General features: G+C 37.4%; 1 protein-coding gene across 1 annotated transcript in view; it reads right to left on the bottom strand.

The window, feature by feature from the left end:
* UVRAG (UV radiation resistance associated) overlaps positions 1–20080 on the bottom strand; it is a 436868-nt gene that overhangs the window by 216188 nt on the left and 200600 nt on the right. The window lies entirely within an intron of this gene.

Here is a 20080-nt window from a genome sequence, read left to right as displayed (position 1 = left end):
ATAATAATAAACTATCTGCTTCATAGGGTTATTATGTGGAATAACAGATCATTTATGTGAATGTACTTTATAGTAACACACTAAATAAATGAAAGCTTTTATTGAGTTATTTTTTTCTCTCCCTTTAAATATGGTATCAGGTATAATCTTCATTTGAAATCTGGTATGGCAGGAGGAGAGAGAACATGTATTTATTAAGAACATATTAAGTCCCAAGCACTTTACAGATATTATCTCAACTTAGTTCTCACAACAATGCTATGAGGCAGGCACTATTATCATCCTCATTGTATAACTGAGGAAACTGAGGCATGAAGAGATTAAATAGGATTCAGGATCACACAAGGCCAAATATGAATTCATCTTCTTGATTTCAAACCTAGTTTTAACCACTGCTCCATCTAATTTCCTTGAGGAAGAGATAAAGTAACTTCTTCAAGTTCACACTAGCTGAAGTAGAGTAGAAATCTTTTAAAACAAAATGAAATAATTCTCAAGACCCTAATTATCTTTCTGCCAGTATCAATTAAAAACCAGGCCTCTATTACCTCACCTTCATCACCACTTATTCCCTCCTTCATTACGGAAAAACTTGAATTCTACATGGTTCCTGATAGGAGAGCTTCTAACTTATCTTGCCTGGAACCAAGACATTACCTTACTTCCTGGTAATTCACTACAAATCTCCCTTCCACTCTCCACTCAACATACTTCTCTCCATACTTCCCTTTTCTTCATCTGTTTTCTTATCCCAATAAAATTCTTCTTGCCTAGCTCTTTGAGGGCAGGGACTGTCTTAAATTCCTAACCCTTAGCAGAGCTGCTTGTTAATTAATGCCTCTTGCATGCCACCCATAAGATCACTATCTAACAGGGTTACCACCCTCATAAGTTAAATTAGTTTTGCCCTGAAAGCCAGGGTTTGATTGGCTCACAGGGTTATGATTCAAGCTGTGGCTCATATCAACAGGTCTCAGCCAGTATACCACATCACAGTGAGACTCAAGCCATAAAACAGGAGATTGAGAGCAGGAGTGAGGAACAGACTTGGGAACATGTAGTTAGAAAGCTCAGGGATTATCCTGTTACTGCACCAGAACATATAATTTCTTCTACATAGGGAATAAGGCCTGGGTGGGCTGTTACCACCTGGAAACCAGGGAAGATTCAAGAGCACTTCAAACAGCAACTTAATGAGTCATTGGAGTGTGGTTGCTGAGGTCATGGTCCAATAGAGAAAACACTGAGACAACTTCCACAGCAGAGTTAAATAGTTTTAGGGAACTCTCCAGGGAGTTATTATGACCCCTCAAGGCCCACTGAATCAGTTACATGCTCCCAAAAAGAAGTTGTCTTTCGTCCCTTTAAAGGTGGCTAAGAAAGTTATATTTACTGGTATGAAGATCCACAAAGGAAGAGGGAATATTTTTAAAGGAAAGAGGTCTGATAAACTGATTAAATCTATTGGGAATGAGAAGGACCAGTTTGGCTCAGAAGTAATTAGATCTTTATTTCTGTAGAGTCCAACTTGAATTGGCTTCAGTCTTTATATATGGGGCTCTATGACAATAGAACTATACTTACATGGACTGATCAACTAATAAAATTGAGGCAGGAGATCTGGATGGTGGTACTCTGAAAAAATACTACTATCAGTGCAAATAAGTACTCTAAGAATAGGGGCATAGAGCTCCTCATCTTGCTAATTGAGCAAAGGGCAATGATGGTCCCATAGAGTGTTTTGGGAATGGCTCCTGAAACAGAGAGGAAATAAGAAAAATTGATGTCTAGCCTATGAGGTTACTAGCAAAATTATACTGTGAAATTTAGCACTTGGCAGCAGGAATTCTTAGCATAATTCAAGCCAAATGAACCTGCCCCTTCCCCTAAAGGTCCTGCCTCATTTGGATTACTCACATGAAGTCCCAGAGGGTAGATCATGGAGGGAAGGGATACCATGAACTCCTGGGAACCATTATATGTGTGAACCCTCTCAGCAGTCTCTATGCAGATTATTATGGATAGAGATTAATTATAAACCCTTGGAGTTGAACAAACCATCCTAGGTATTTAAACAATACGGAGTCCCATGAGGTAACATATTTCTTTTCTAGTTAATGAGGCTGAAGGAAACTAGAGAATTTGTTCTACCAACTCCCTCTTCCAAAAATCATATGTAGCCCATGAGGGAGATAGATGACATCTGGTAGTGTATGGTAAACTAGAGAACCTAAACAAAGTTATCATACCCATTCTGGAAACTGTTTCTGATTTTGTCAATGCGACAGACAAACCAGTTTGTCTAGGCCAGTGATGGGCAAACTATGGCCTGAGCGTCAGATGTGGCCCCCTGAAATGTTCTATCCAGCTGCCTGACATTATTCCTAATCTGATGAATACAATGAGTAGGATACAATGAAACTTCGAAAGAGTTGCCTTAGAAATGACTGACAGATGAGCATTTCCTTTCCTTTGGCCCCCTCTTTAAAAAGTTTGCCCATCACTGGTCTAGGCCCAAGGTGAATGAAACAGAACTCATGACTTCACCAAAACTATATGTGAGTAGCTGAGAATATTCAGGGGAAGTTTTCTTTCACCTGGGAAGGAGGCCATTATCTTTATTCATCCCAGGGCTACTCAAACTCTCCCTCATAGTCACTCCACTCTCATTCTGTTAGGCACAGACAAAGAAGATGCTTCTCTTCCTATGGGCAGTCAGATATATCACTAACTTGATGACATATTGAAGAACAGGAGGAATGAAATCACAGAAGCAGAGGCCATAAACCTTTTGGGAAATAGGTCCTATTTTTAATTTCCCATCTCTCCTCTGCAATTCTTTGCCATTCCTCAAGAACCTTTTCATTCTGCATCACTTAAGCCCTAGTCACTCCCTTCCTCCGACCAGAGGATAGAGAACAAAGAGTGCTTCCAAGAAAACCTATTTAAGGAGAGTACCAAGGCCAACCATCTATTTCCCTCTCAGCTGTATTCTTCTGGACTTCTCTAGCATACCCTTCTTCCCAAAGGAAAGCCTTTGCTTTTCAGGCTCCTTTTAGATGCTGTCTACCCCAATTAGATTGTGAGCTCCTTGAGAGCAGTCTGTCATTTGACTTTCTTTGTATCCCCAGAGTTTAGCACATAGATGCACTTACTAAAATACTTCTGACTCACTGAGTGCTTTGTCTATACAAGGGGAGAGGGTGGGAAATCAATCTTGAGAAAATCTAGGGTTTAGCCTCCTCAGTAAAGCTGTGGAATATACCCTTAATAGGCAAGGAAAACAATATTCTAGGCACAATTTGTAGCAAGCTAATGACGCTTAAATAGCCCAAATCTAAGAAGGATGTTCAAAAAAAACCTATGTTTTTTGTTCAGTTGTTCAGGTATGTCTGACTTCACAACTATGTGGACCAGCTATCTATGGCATTTTGGTTTGCCATTTCCTTCTCTAGTTTTATGCAAGAAAGGATTAAGTTACTTGCCCAGGATCACATAGCTAGTAAGTGTCTAGTGTTTAAGGTCAAATTTGAACTCTGGCCTATCCCTCTATATACTGCGCCACCTTGCTGCTCTCAGTTTTAGAGAATCCATATTTCCCATTTGTTAATGAGGATGGCCTTCACATACCAAGTCAACTATAGGTCTACCTCTTTCTAGTGGGCCCTATACCAGGCTACAGCACTGAAAGATCTAAAGTAGGCTCTTTGTTCAGAGTAGCCTATTATTAATAGGGTTATACAAGTTGGGTCACCTAACAATATTGGTAAGGCTATGAAGATGAGGTTAACTTTCCCCTGCCCATTTTTAATCACTAGAAATGTATATACCCCATTTATCTTTAAGTATGGGGAGGTCTGTGACCCACATGTGTGATAGTGGGTGACAAATCAGAATCAACTGACTGGCCTCTGGGCAGTCGTAAGCAAAGCTATAGTTGCAACTGGTCCAAGTAAAGTGAAAGGAAGGCACAAGAATTGACGATAAGGAAGGGTCTTTAAAAGTGGCAAGAACTTCCTGTGATGAGGTCTTTGGCCTTCACACTTCACCTTGAAAGAGCTCCAACTGGGGACCTCAGATTCTTCTTGGGTTTTCCCTTAGGACTACCACGTGGATCAGTGAAAAAGACTGACTCCTTAAGAGACTAGGGTATGGAGAGGATCCTTCCCCCAACTTAGAGGAGAAGGCCATGGGGCTGGAGCCCTTGTTTAATTGACCCCTAGGCCCTCTGGCCAGGGCTTCTGGAGCCCTGCCGGAGTAAAGCCAGGGTTGTAGCAAATAGCTCATTAAATTAGATTTCTTCCTCTGCCCCCTTTCTCATTTCTCTACTTTAACTCTTTCCCTCTATTTTATAAATAAATTGCTATAAAATCATTCTGACTTGAGTAATAATTTCAGCGACCATATTTTAATATATTTAGTACAACCTTTTATTTTAACCCCTACAGGGTCCACAGAATTTCTATTTTTAAGTAAAAATGGTATATTTGAAATCATGCTTGCCTATGTCCTTCCAGTGTTAGTGCTCCTGAAAAACAAGTTGTAACTATGCCAGAAGTCTTAGGATTCTTCTCTCCTAAGAAAGTTCCATCAGTTCTGAGGAAAATTCACTTCAGTCTGTCTCAATTGATAGGCTTCCTTCCCATTGGGATGGTTTAGACAACTTCTCTCCAGATAGGGAATGGGTAAAGAATGGGTGGTATTATTTAGTGGTACCTTACATTCTTTTTTTTTACAATAAATTTTTATTGATATCTTTTGCTTTTTATGTAATATTTTCCTCAGGATCCTTCTCCCTCCCCCCACAGAGCTATCTCACAGAAGAAATATTTTAAAGTTGAAAAAGAAAAAAAAAACATCAGCAACACAGATCAATACATTGAAAAAGTCCGAAAATATGGGCAATGTACAACACTTCTGGCCCACCCACCTCACAAATAGGCTGAGGGTACTCTCTAATATTGCTACATTCAATTCTGTGCTATCACAAAAAAATACTTCTACAAATTTGGAGTACATGGGGATTTTTTTTTATAGTCCTAATCAATGGCTCTCTTGGAGTATAAGCTTAGTAATGAACTCTGGAAAAAAGGGTATAGACATTTTAGTCACTATGCTTGCAAAATTTCAAATGGCTGTCCAAAATGGTTGTACCATTTCACAGGTCCGGCAACAAGGTATTAATACATGACTATCATTCTTCCTACACTAACTACTGCCATTTAGTGTCATCTTTACCAAATTATAAGGTGTGAGAGGAAAATTCAGGATTATATTTGGTACCTTACTTTCTAAAGGCAAAAAGGAGATGAAACTGTTTCTATATAATTATGATGAATGTGTATTTATCTACCTGGAGGAAATGAAGTCCCCTGGCTGTTATAGTGGTAATCCTGAGTACCTGATGAAGGGAGGGAGAGACCTTAACCATATTTTCTGGAAATAAAGGGTAGATTGTCTGAAGAGGTCTCTAAAGAGAGAAGGATTTGGTATCAATCCCCTAGTGAGGTTCCTAAGCAGCAAAAGGTTTTGTTTGGTGGGGAGGGAATGTTGAATATAGGGCAATATGAGGAAAGTCTCAGTATTAGCTTAGATTCCCAATATGCTGCCTCCAAGAGACATCTCCTCCTAGCAACTTCACAAAAGATAACTCTGAACATGGGATAAAGACTGAGTGACTTTGCCAGAAGTGTTATCATTTGTTCTATAACTTTGACATTCCTAGTACTACCCCTGCTAAACATCAAGGCTTTATATCAGTGTCAACTTGAAATCTAGAGACCCCAAATTTGCTCCTTGTCTCAAGAGTTCACCTTGTGGGAGATCTCAGGCTTAGCCATTTCAGACTGAATAATAAACCTTAAGGTAACTGATGACTAGTTTAGGTGGAGCTAGCAGACCTAATCAAATGTTAAGTACCCTTTTGCCTTAGTCAGGGGTCAGCAACCTTTTTGGCTGTGAGAGCCATAAACGCCACATTTTTTAAAATATAATTTCATGAGAGCCGTACAGTTCTCACAGTGCACACTCCTATAACAGTGCCTGAAAAAAAATTGACTTTATGGCTCCTGCAGAAAGAGCCATATCTGACCCTCAAAAGAGCCAGATATGGCTCAAGAGCCATACCTTGCCTAAGCCTGCCTTAGTAGTTTCTCCTACTGTATCAAAGCCCTCTCCCAGGAAGCCCAGCCCTTTGGCTGGGCCCTTCCCTTCTGTATCCATTGTAAAGCATCAGCCTCTCCCTAAAACCCCAGCCTCAGGCTATAGCTTCTTTCCCAGATCAGTTCCTATCCAGCCAGTGTAGTTTGGACCTTCAATTTCCTTGTAACTATGGTAATGTCAATCAATCATACTTCCCATGTCCTTAATTCCCCAAAAGGTACATAAGTTCCCTAAGTTCTATTGTTCTTTGGAGGATGACCTAGCCTAGTTATCCTCTCAAAGATAACAAAGATGACCAGAGTGAAAGACTCTGTGTGGCTGTCAGATATTGAATATTATCTCTTTCCTTATTAAAGACTTGGTTTTTCTGACTATTTTAACTGTGTAAATGGAATTGGCTCTAGCCCATTCATAGTCAAAACTCTACTTACACAAGGCATCTAGATTATATCATCCCCACCTCCCTTAGTAGGGAGGGGAGATAAGTTAATCACGCATGATTGTATGTATCAAATCAAGAACAAGGGACTGCCCTTTGGGCAGTCCAAATCTGTGTAGAGGCTGCCATTGGTCCACTTGAATTAGAGGTGGGCCCACAGGAAGTGAGGAGAGACACTATCACTTCAAATATGTTGGTTACTCCCTGGTGAGGGAGTTCCCTCTTTGAACTTGGTGCTGAAGGTGCTCTGCTGAGACCTCAGACTGCTTCTACTCTGAATTGTCATGTGGGTAAGTTAGGCTGACTTCCTTGGCCTACCTTGGTGTTTCTAAACTCTACCTTAAGTAGGCTTATAGCCTAGTTTAATTAGCCTTTTAACCCTCTCTCTCCATCCAGGCCTCTCCAGGCCTGGACTAGCCTCTCCCTCTCTCTATTTCCCTACCTTTTACCTTCCTAATTGTAAATAAATTACCTTAAACCGGATCCTGACTTGGGTCTATTTTAATTATGGAATCAATCTGAATTGTTGATTCCTGGCGGCCACATTTTAAATATATATCTATAAAATATCTAAAATCTCCCTCTTACATAACAGTTCTATTTTTTTTCCCCAAGTTAACATCAGGAAATTCACTATCTACAAAGATTTGCCCTTGGTCACCACATGTAGGCCACAGAATGGAGATCTGAGACTCAGTAGTTCTGAAGGGGTAAAGAAGAACCTAAGATTTCTGGGGTTTGTTTTCTTTTTTTTAAAAAAAATAAAATTATGCCTCAGAAAGCTGTTAAATTTTTGTTCTTGTTTCTGTTATTTTTACTTTAGTTTTTCCCACTCTCTTTATTCCTCTGGTACTATTTATTCTGGCAGCTACAAGATTATGATTCTCCAGTATGGAAGGTCCTCTAGAAGAGTTTAAAACACTGCCTGCAAAAGATGACACGAAAGCATCTCTATCTACCAGAGTTCTTACTTAATCCACTTAAACTAGTTTTATTTTCTCTGAAAGACAATAATGTTGTTCCAAAAGCTTGACTACCCCAGAGAGCTAAGGCTCAAAGAGACCATTTCTCCCTTTAACATAGTTTCTTTATGGCCTCTAGACATTTTTGAATGGATGCCTGGTCACCTACAGCCATAAGAAACCCGACTCAAGAGTTTCAGATCTGGCAAATAATGTCCTAAGACAGTGAGTCACCATACCTTGCCCTGATGACCAGACATGGTATCCTGAAAGCAGCAAGGAAAACTCACTTCAACCTGAATTAAATGCTAAAGAAATACTGCTGATTGGGGAAGAGCCAAGAGGGGGAAGTAAACCAGAGCAGCTCCATGACACCACAAGAATCCTTTATGACCAAGATTAAAATATCACCACAAAACTAATACAGGAGTGAAATAACCAACAAGAAGACAGAGTGAAACAATTATCAAGAAAAGAAAAATCCAAAAGATAGGGAGAGAACATCTAGAGCACTGGGGTGAGAGGAGAGCAGAGTTAGCAAAAGGCTGTAGCAAGGAGGGAGAACAATCCAAAAGCAAGCCACAACACACCCCACCCCACATTTGCTGTCAAAGGTTCAGAACCCAAGGCCAAATCAACCTTCAGACCCTCAGATCCTGCCTGCACAAATACTGACACAAGCCAATGAACACTCCTTGAAATTTCAAACCTATGGAGAACACCTGAGTCCCAGCCCAGAGTAGTCTGGGCTAAAGTGAACTGAACCTTGTGGGCCCAGAGCGAAGCCAGGAATCCCAGTCTGGGCTTGAGATGAGGACATAGTTCACACTTTGAGGTGAGGACACAGTTCACAGGCCCCTCATCCTCAATCTTTTGGCCCAAAACTAACAACAGAGTTCCAGGACAGGGCAATCAAGGGTGCCTAGATCAAGCATACAGTGAGACCAAAAAATTGAACCTAAACCTTGGGCTAAAATTTGAGCAGCCCCTGACCTGATCAAGTTCAGAGAGAGATCAAAAGCTTAAGCCCAAGCCTGAGGCAAGTGATTAAGCCATCAACATCTCATGGGTCAATTGAATAAGAAGGGGAAGGGGGCTCTCAAAGTTCTCAGCCCTCAAATATATCAGCCTCCAAGAACTCAAAATGGTAAAAACCCAGAAAATAAGCTAAGAATAACATCATGGAATGACTGAAGTTTAAGAGGGTGATCTGGGAGCTAAGATGGCCACAGAGTAGCAGGAACTTCGACTCTCCCTACTACGAATCACAAAAAACATCTCAAGAGGACAAAAACCAAAATTAGCCAAGTAAAGGGGCTCTGCCAGGCAGAACCTGAAAGGTAATGTGAAGACAGAATTAACTCTCCTCTTGCCTATTTTTAGCTAATCAAATCAAGAAGGTAAAGTACCCCTACTTGACACTAACTAAGAAAGTCACTTAATAGAGTAACCTCATATCTCCAAAGGTCACTCTTCTTCCCCCCTCCCCAGTACTGGACAAATTGAAAGACTACTATTGGTTCCCATAGAGTGGGGGACAACAGGAAGAGGCATTGAGAAAACTGCTTTAAAAAGACCATCTCGAGGATTCAGTGATTCTCTCTGTGTTGGTGAGCCAGACGGGAGGAGGAGACTCTTTCCCTGGATCCTGCATTGGCTTGTGGTGGTGAGTTGAGTGATTCCTTCCTTGGTTCTTTGGTGAGGAGACCCTCTCTGCTCATTGGCACTTCAGTGGAACACTCCCTTCAGTGTGAGTTCTGATTAGATTCTTGGCAGTTTTAGCCTCATGTGCAAGGAAGGTTCTCAGTAGATCCTTCAGTATCTCCCGATTCTTTGGATTTCAGCTTCCTAATTAGGACTTTGGATTCTGGTAAGATTTGCTTTTGGATGCACATTTGTGGTCTGGAGACATTAGGATTAAACTTAGGATATTTGTAGCTAGGCAGTACTTTCTGTTGCTTTATCTACATTTTCCCACTTTCATTCTTTCCACTTCTTTGTAAACAAAGCTGCTAAAAGTCATTTTGACTTAAGCTATAATATTTTTAAATCGGCAACCATGATATTACTTTAGAACTTTTATATTAACATAAAAACCTAAATTTAAATTCTTACAGTAGATAGTTTTGGGGCATTTCCACATGATAAGGGGGTAAAACTACGCTACCAAAGTGCAAGCTGATAACCCCTCCCTACCTGATCACTCCACATGCCATGCCAGAGTCAGAGCAAGGACCAGGGAAATCTCTAAATTCTCAGGGCTGGCTGAGGACACCACAGACTTACCCCTGAGGACAGTGCAAGGCCTTGGCCTCAAGACTTGGAACCTGAGGCTGAAAAGCACAGAGCCTGGGGAGCAAAGCACAGAGATTGTGCAGAAGCAGGTCCCCACAGCAAAGGCAACACAGACTGGAAAAATAGCCTCAGGGCAAAACGCTTTAAAGCTCACTACACAAAGAGCACAGCTATAAATATTTTTGTAAAAGTCTGTTTATCTATGATCTCTTTGGGGTACAAACCCAACAATCTTATGGCTAGATCAAAGGGCAGGCATTCTTTTATTACTCTATGGGCATAATTCCAAATTGCAATTCAGAATAGTTGGATCAGTTCACAACTCCACCAGCAATGCATTAATGTCCCAATTTTGCCACATCCCCTCCAACATTCATTACTCTCCCCTGCTGTCATTTTAGCCAATCTGCTAGGAGTGAGGTGATACCTCAGTTGTTTTGATTTGCATTTCTCAAATTATTAGAGATTTAGAACACTTTCTCATGTGCTTATTGAGAGTTTTGATTTCTTTATCTGAAAATTGCCTATTCATGTCCCTTGCCCATTTATCAATTGGGGAATGGCTTGATTTTTTTATACAACTGATTTATTAGTTCCTTGTATATTTGAGTAATTAGACCTCTTGTCAGAATTTTTTTGTTATAAAGATTTTTTCCCAGTTTGTTGTTTCCCTTCTGATTTTGGTTGCATTCTTTTTTTTTTTGTACAAAACATTTTTAATTTAATATAATAAAAATTATTTATTTTACATATTGCAAGTTTTTCTAACTCTTGCTTGGTTTTAAAATCTTTCCTTGCCCAGAGATCTGACAAGTATACTATTCTGTGTTCACTTAATTTACTTATAGTTTCCTTTTTTTTTTTTCCAAACCCTTACCTTCCGCCTTAGAATCAATATTGTGTATTGGTTCCAAGGCAGAAGAGTGGTAAGGGTAGGCAATGGGAGTCAAGTGACTTGCCCAGGGTCACACGGCTGGGAAGTGTCTGAGGCCAGATTTGAACCTAGGACCTCCCATCTCTAGGCCTGACTCTCAATCCACTGAGCTACCCAGTTGCCCCAGTTTCCTTTTTTATATTCAAGTCTTTCACCCATTCTGAATTTATCTTGGTGTAGGGTGTGAGATGTTGATCTAAACCTAATCTCTCCCATATAGTTTTCCAATTTTCCCAGCAGTTTTTGTCAAATAGTGGATTTTTGTCCCAAAGTTGGGCTCTTTGGGTTTATCATACACTGTTTTGCTGATGTCACTTACCCCAAGTCTATTCCACTGACCCTCCCTTCTGTCTCTTAGCCAGTACCATATTGTTTAGATGACTGCTGCTTTATAGTATAGTTTAATATCTGGTACTGCTAGGCCACCTTCCTTCACATTTTTTTTTCATTATTTCCCTTGATATTTTTAGTCTTTTGTTCTTCCAAATAAACTTTGTTATAGTTTCTTCTAATTCAGTAAAAAAAAGTGTTTTGGTAGTTTAATATGTATAGCACCAAAAAAGTAAATTAATTTGGATAGAATGGTCATTTTTATTATGTTAGCTCGTCCTACCTATGAGTAGTCAATGTTTTTCCAATTGTTTATATCTAGTTTTAATTGTTTGGAAAGTGTTTTGTAATTGTGTTCGTATAATTCCTGTGTTTGTTTTGGTAGATAGATTCCTAAGTATTTTATATTGTCTAGGGTTATTTTAAATGGTGTTTTTCTTTCTCCCTCTTGCTGTTGTGATGTGTTGGACATTATGGAAAAGAACGATACCCACATTCAGAGGAAGAACTACAGGAGAGGAAACACAGAAGACAAACAACTGCTTGAACACTTTGGTTGATGAGGACATGATTGGGGATGTAGACCTGAAAGGACCACACCAATGCAACTATCAATAATATGTAAATAAGTCTTGATTGATGACACATGTTAAAACCAGGGGAAATGCGAGTTAGCTATTCGGGAAGGAGTTTGAGGGGGTGAAGGGGAAAGTAAAAACATGAATCATGTAACCACGGAAAATTCTTCTAAAAATAAAAAAAAATTAATAAAAAAAATAAAGCTCACTACACAAAGGACTGCCTGCCCACCTCACACAGACTTCAGGTTGGGGAGGGAAGATAATACAGAGATAGAAATGAAAGCAACAATGGATACTAACACATTGGAACCACAATCTACAAGTTCCATAAGAAATAAACTCCAGCAGAGAAAAAAGCCTTTGACACTGAATAATTATTAGGGAGAAAAAGAGCAAAATGAGATAATAAAACAGCAGAGAGTGACAAACACGCAAATACATGCAAACTTTCCCCCCCCCAAATGGAAATTGGTCATAAGCTCTCATGGAACTCCAAAAGGAGTTCAAGAATCAAGTAAGAAAGAAGAAAAATGGGGAAAAGAAATTAAAGTAATTAAAAAAGAAAGTTACAAAGACAAAATTTCCCATTTCAAAAAAGAAAAACAAATAAAATGAAGTTTAAAAAGGTACCCCAATTTCCCAGGAAACAAAGCCTACTGAATAATTAAATAGGAAAAATGGGCAAACAACAAAAAAAAAGCATCTAACTCTACAGAATTTTCACGGAGACAAGAGGAAATATTGCTAATTAGTCTTTGTAAGTTGTGGCTTTTGTTAATCACTGAATGATCTACAAGTGTTTCATTTTATTCTAACACTGAACTTAAACTAAAAAGACACTGGCTTGAATTAGACCCTTTCTCAGTCACAAGAAATAGTACTATACCTACTCCCCATCCTCAAAAATAAAATATAAAAAAATAAAAACAACTCAGATGAGTGAACTGCCTCATTTATTTCAATAACAATAAATTTCATCTACTTTGATTTGATTCTGTATCTAAGGCTGAGAATTTGTGTAATCTAGGATTCTAATTCTAATTAGAATCAAATGACCTTGATTAGGGGCATTTGTGTGGGTCCTCACTTAACTATGTATATATGTATTAAAACAGGCTGTATATGTGTATATTAATAAAAATTATCTCATTTTCATGTCAAACACTCATACAATCTAATAAACACATCTGGAGAATGACAAAGTGCAAAAGGAAAAGACATAGGAATAGAAAGGAGTGAGGTTAGTAGTTTATCTGAAGAAATTAAAATGTGAATTATATACTTACTCTCTAGGTATGATAATCACGATAATTATTGTGTGGTATAGTAGATAGAATGCTGAAGGGAGAGTCAAAGGCCTGGATTCAAGCCTTTCCTTAAATCCATATTAGCTATCTAGCCATGGGATAGCTGCTTGACCTCTCAGATCCTAGAGCAATTCTCCAACACTATAATTAGTGAGAATTAGTGATCTGCTTGAGTGGAGAAAGTAACACTGAGTGATTCAAGAGATTTAATATACGTAAAGTTCATTATAAGTATTCAATGGATATATAAAAATGTTAGTTATTATTATTGTTATAAACTTATACAGATGAAATCAAAAGTCCAAACCATGAATCAATAAAAACACAGTTCCCTTTTTTATAAAGCACTATAGTATTCAACCCACTTTCCTAACCACAGTTCATACTTATATGTACCTATAAAATTTACAAAACAATTTCCTCCTAAAGGACCATGGGAGATGGGTTGTATATATATTATCTCTGTATTTCAAAGGTAGAAAGTATCAGGCCAAGATGGTAGAGGAGGTACATAGTTCCACATTGTCTCCATCAAATTACCCTCTAAACAATCTGTGATGTGATATAATACCTCAAAATGAATCCTAGAGCTGCATAACTCAGAAAAAAAAATGAGGTGAAGTAATCCTTTAGCCCCAAACAACTTAGAACACTAGCACAAAAGATCAAATGCACCAGGGTGGCAATGGAGTGCAAAGCAGCATGACAAGGCACGCCACACTCAGGGCAACAAATCTTGGGAGCTGCTGAATCATCAGCAAAGGCTTCCAGAGCTCTTAGCCAAAGACAGTAAAGGGGGATGGAGGGATAGTCAGACAACTGCACAGAAGGAGATTATGTGGGTCCCTTTGCTGGTTCTGGGTGCAAAAGTATAGTCCCATTTCCCATACACAGATCCATCCAGGTGGAGGTCTTGGGTACCAGATTCAGGGGAAGGAGGAGGAAAAGTAGCACACACTAGCTCTTGTGGTCACAGAGGAACAGGGGCCCTTGGTCACAGTATCAAGGCAGAAAAGAGTGCATGTTGTTGCTCACATACAAATGCACATACCAGAAGAGTATTAAATACAATTCCTCTTGTACCATACCACACTACATTAATGGACAACTTATAGATTGCCAGAGCTAACTGTGAAGGAAGCTACACAAAGATTGTGAAGCTTGTAACAGTGCTCCCTCCACCTCAGTTACAGTCCCCAACTTTAACAGCTTTTTAAGTTAAAATGAAAGAACAAAGCTAGAAAATGAGCAAACATGAAAGGAATAATGAACCAGAGGCATTCCATGTGAACTGGAAAGAGTTATAGAAAGTGATTCAGAGTCAAAGGAGCAGATCCAGGAGAACATTGTACTCAGAGACTAATACACACTGTGGTAAAATCGAATGTAATAGACTTATCTACTAGCAGCAATGCAATGACCCAGGACAATCCAGAAGAACTTAGGAGAAAGAATGCTATCCACATCCAGAGAAAGAACTATAGGAACAGAAACACAGAAGAAAAACACATGATCGATCACATAGATTAATATGGATATGATTAGGGTTTGGGCATTAAAAAGTAATCTATTGCAAATATGAATAACATGGAAATCAGCTTTGAACGAACAATGACACATGTATAACCCAGGAGAACTGCTTTTCAGTTTTGGGAGGGGGGAAGAAAGCATGGCATGGGGGTGTGAGATGATCATGAATCATATAAACATGGAAAAATATTCTAAATTTTAAAAAAAATGTTTAAAGAAAAAAGAAAATGAGCAAACAGAAAAAGAAACCCAACAGAGAAAGTTATTTCAGTGACAGAAGACCAAAATATACACACAGAAGAAGACAGCAAAGTCAATACTACTGCATCCAAAGCTCCCAAGAAAAATATGAATTGTTCTCAAGCTTCCCTCCCAAATTAATGAAGAAGTTCAAAAAAGATTTTAAAAATTAAATTAGGTAGAAGAAATGATGAGAAAAGAAATGAGATTGATACAGGAAAACCATGAAAAAATAAACCATTTAGTAAAAGAGGCACAAAAAAATTCTAAATGAATTAATACCTTAAAAAATAGAATAAGCCAATTAGTAAAAGAAACACAAAAATCCAATAAAGAGAAGAACTTCATAAAAAGCAGAATTGACCAAATGGAAAAGGATGTACAAAAATGAACTGAAGAGAATAAATTCTTAAATGGCAGAATTGGTTATATGGAAAGAGGTACAAAAATTCACCAAGTAAAAGAACTCTTTAAAAAAAACAAAACAGAACTAGACAAAGGGAAAAAGAGATACAAATGTTCACTCAAGAAAATCATGTTTATTCTAAATCTCTGCTGGTTAGAGAAAAGCAAATTAAAACAACTCTAAGGTACCACCTTACACCTATCAGATTGGCCAATATGACAGTAAAGGAAATTAATAAATGTTGGAAGGAATGTAGCAAAATTCGGGCACTAATGCATTACTGGTGGAGTTGTGAATTGATTCAACCGTTCTGGAGGGCAATTTGGAATTCCGTCGAAAGGGCTATAAAAGAATGCATGCCTTTTGATCCAGCAATACCACTACTGAGTCTATATTTGAAAGAGATTTCAAAAGGAATAGGAAAGAACCTGTTTAAACAAAAATATTTATAGCTGCACTTTTTGTGGTGGCAAAGAATTAGATACTAAAGGGAAATGGCTAAACAACCTGTGATATATGATGGTGACGGAATACTATTGTGCTATGAGGAATGATGAAAAGGATGATTTCAGAAAGAACTTGAAAAATCTACATGAACTGATGCAGAGTGAATTAAGCAGAACTAGGAGAACATTATATACGGTAACTGAAATAATATGGGACAATCAAATGTGATAGACTTTGCTACTAACAATGATACAACGATCCAGGACAATTCTGAAGACTTATGAAAAAGAATGCTATCTACCTATAGAGAAAGAAATGTTGGAGTATGTGGAGTATAAATACAGATGAAAATATATGATTTATCACTAGTTTATTTGGGTATATGATTTAGGTTTTTGGTTTTACAAGATTATTCACTTGTAAAAAGAGATGTTGTGTGACAATACATATATAACCAAGATAGAAATGCTTGTTGACTCTGGGAGGGGGGAGGGGAAAAAGTAGGGGAACAAAATGAATCATATAACTTTGGAAACTTGTGAAAATTTGTTATTAAATTAAAGATGAATCATTAAAAAAAAAAGAAAAATTTAAAAAGAAAGAAAACCATGCTTTAAACTATTGACAAGTGTTTAAATAACTCCATTAGACATCAAGAAACAATCAAACAGATTCTAGGGGGTTGAGGCAAGATGGCAGCCTAGTAGCAGGAGCCTTCTGAATCTTCTTCCAAATGATCATTACAAAGGTTCTCAAAAGGACAGAAAAGGAAATTAAAGCAATTATTAAGAGTTATTTCATCCAATTATGTGACAATAAATATTGTAATCTAGGTGAAATGGATGAAAATTTACAAAAATATAAATTGTCTATATTAACAGAAGAAGAAATAGAATACTTAATAATCCCATATCCAAAAAAGAAATTGAACATGCCATCAAAGAACTCCCTAAGAAAAATATCACTAGGGTAAGACAGATTCACAAGTGAATTCTAGCAAACAAAATAGGCAAGGAAGAAGTCTAACCAAATTATTTTTGTGCAAGCCAGGAAGACTAAAAACAGAGAAGGAAAACTATAGACTAATATCCTTAATGAACATAGATGCAGGAATATTAAATAAAATACTAGTTAAATGGCTACAGCAAGTTATCACAAGGATTATTCATTATGACCAGGTGTGATTCATATCAGGAATGCAAGAATGGTTTAATATTAGGAAAACCATCCACATAATTGACCAAATCAACAACCAAACCAACAGTAATCACATCTGCATCTCAAAAGATGCAGAAAAAACCTTTGACAAAACATAAAGTCCATTCCTATTGAAAACATGAAAAAGTATAGGAATAAAAGGGCCTTTCCTCAAAATAATAAACAGTATTTATTTAAAACCATCAACAAGTAACATCGGCAATGGCATTAAGTTAGATGCCTTCCCAATAAGATCAAGAGTGAAGCAGAGATGCCCATTATCACCACTACTATTTAATATTGTACCAGAAATGCAAGTGGTAGCAATTAGAAAAGAAAAAAAATTGAAGGGATCAAAGTAGACAATGAAAAAATTAAACTATCACTCTTTATAGATGGCATGATGGTATACATAGAAAATCCAAGAAAATCAACTAAAAAGCTAGTAGAAATAATCAATAACTTTAGCAAAGTTGCAGATTTCAAAATAAACCCACATAAATCATCAGCATTCCTATATGTTGCCAACAAAACCCAGTAGCAAGAGTTAGGAAAAAACAACTCCATTTAAAATCACTCTAGACAATATAAAATATCTGGGAATCTATTTGTCAAGACAAATTCAGGAATATGAACACAACTACAAAACACTCTTCACACAAATAAAACTAGATCTAAACAAAAAACATCAATTGCTGATGGGTAGGATGAGCTAATATAATAAAAAAGACAATCTTACCTAAATTAATTTACTTATTGAGTGCTATACCTATCAAAATACCAAAACACTTTATAGAAAAAATTATTATAAAGTTCATTTGGAAGAATAAAAGACCAAGAATATCAAAGGAATATAATGGGAAAGAAAATGTGAAGAATGGAGGCCTAGTATTACCAGATCTCAAGCTATACTATAAAGAAGTGATTATCAAAACTATATGGTACTACTGATTCAGGGACAGAAGGGTGGATCAATGGAATAGACTTGGGGTTAATGACAGTAGCAAGGTAGTGTTCAATAAATCCAAAGAACCCAGCTTTTGGGACAAGATCTCACTATTTGATAAAAACTGTTAGGAGAATTGGAAAAGAATATGGGAGAGATTAGGTCTAGTCAATATCTTACATCCTATACCAAGATTAATTCAGAATGGGTAAGTGACTTAAATATAAAGAGGGAAATCATAAACAAATTAGGTAAACATAGACTAGTACACCTGTCAAATATATGAGAAAGGAAAGAACTTAAGATCAAGCAGAAGATAAGGAACATTACAAAATATAAAATGAATAATTTTTATCATATTTAATTTAAAGGTTTCTGTACAAATGAAGCCAATGCAACAAAAATTAGAAGGGAAAACACAAATTGGGAAACAATTTTTATAACAAAAATCTTTGGCAAAAGTCATTTCTCAAATTTATAAGGAGCTAAGTCAATTGTACAAAAAATCAAACAATACCCCAATTGAGAAATAGTCAAGGGACATCAATAGACAGTCTGCAGATAAAGAAATCAAAACTATCAATAAGCACATGAAAAAGTGTTCTAAATCTCTCATAATTACAGAAATGCAAATCAAAACAACGCTAAGGTACCTCCTTCACACCTAGCAGATTGGCCAATATGACAATAAAGGAAAATAATAAATGTTGGAGGGATTGTGGAAAATCTGAACACGAATGCATTGCTGGTGGAATTGTGAATTCATCCAACCATTCTGGAAGGCAATATGGAATTATGTGCAAAGGGCTTTACTACTTCTAGGTTTGTACCCCAAAGAGATAATAAGGAAAAATACTTGTACAAAAATATTCATAGTTGCTCTCTTTGTGGTGGCAAAAAACTTGAAAATGAAGGGTTTTCCCTGGACTGGAGAAGAGCTGAACAAATTGTGGTATATGCTGGTGATGGAATACTATTGTGCTGTAATGATTGATGGTCTGGAAGATTTCTATATGAACTGGGAGAACCTCTGTGAACTAATGTAGTGTTAAATGAGCAGAACCAGGAGAACACTGTATGCAGAAAGTAAAACATTGTGGAACAATACAATATAACAGACCTTGCTACTAGTAGCAATGCAACAAGCCCAGAAACTACTGAAGGGAAAGAATGCTAAACTACATTGAGAGAAAGAACTATGGGAGGAGAAATGCAAAAGCAAAACATATGGCATCACTTATCACATGTATATATGGGTATGTGATTTAGGGTTTAGGCTTCAAAAAAATTGTTACATAACAAAAATTAATAATATGGGAATAGGTATCAAGTGATAACATATTTGTACAACCCAGTGGAATTGCTTGTTGGCTCTTGAGGGGGGAAGAGAAGGAAAGAAAGCAAATCATGGAAAACATGGAAAAATATATAAAAAATTCTAAAAATTAAAATTTTAAAACAATCAAACTCAAAAGAATTAAAAAATAGAAGAAAATGTGAAATTTCTCACTATAAAACCAACTAACACGGAAAATAAATCCAGAGGAGATAATCTAAGAATTACTGGATTACCTGATTAGCAATGATTAAAAAAAGAGCTGAGACATCATCTTTCAAAAAATTGTTAATGAAAACTGCCTTGATGTTCTAGAACCAGAGGTTAATTAGAAATGGAAAGAATCTACTAATTGTGCCCTGAAAGAGATTCCAAAAGGATAAATTTGAGGAACATTATACCAAATTCCATAATTCCCAGGTCAAGGAGAAAATACTTCAAGCAGACCAAAACTAAAACAATTCAAATATCATGGAGCCACAGTCAGGATAACACAAGATTTAGGGCTCCCTGAATACCTCCATCCTCTCCCCAGTTTCAGATACCTTAATCTACTATAATAAAACTAATTCACAGTCAGATAAAGGGAGATTTATTTTAGGGGACACAGAGGGACAAAGGGGTCTGAGAGGTTAACAGCTCAGGCCAGACTCTATTTCTGAGCAGGACCCCTTGCGGTGCAGGTTTTACCCAGAGGGGAGGCTTTTTGCCTGAAGAGGATCTGGGCTTACCCAGCCGAGGTACTACAAACTACAAACTACAAACATTACTCACTAGTAAAGCCCTTCCTCAAGCCACCAATGCTGGTTCATTCTCTGATAAGCTATCTTTAAAGAGAATTTCCCTCTTAGCCACAGTAATACTGATATGTATCTATATTGTTGTGAGTAAGATTATTATTTAGTTATTAGCTTAGTATCAGTATTAGACCTAACAGGAAGAGCTGGAGAATTCCACATGGAATGGGG

Source organism: Gracilinanus agilis, chromosome 3 (assembly GCF_016433145.1).
Source record: "Gracilinanus agilis isolate LMUSP501 chromosome 3, AgileGrace, whole genome shotgun sequence".
In the NCBI taxonomy this organism is placed as follows: Eukaryota; Metazoa; Chordata; class Mammalia; order Didelphimorphia; family Didelphidae; genus Gracilinanus; species Gracilinanus agilis.
The sequence above is the reverse complement of the archived record's forward strand: the minus strand, read 5'-3'. Positions and strand labels throughout refer to the sequence as shown.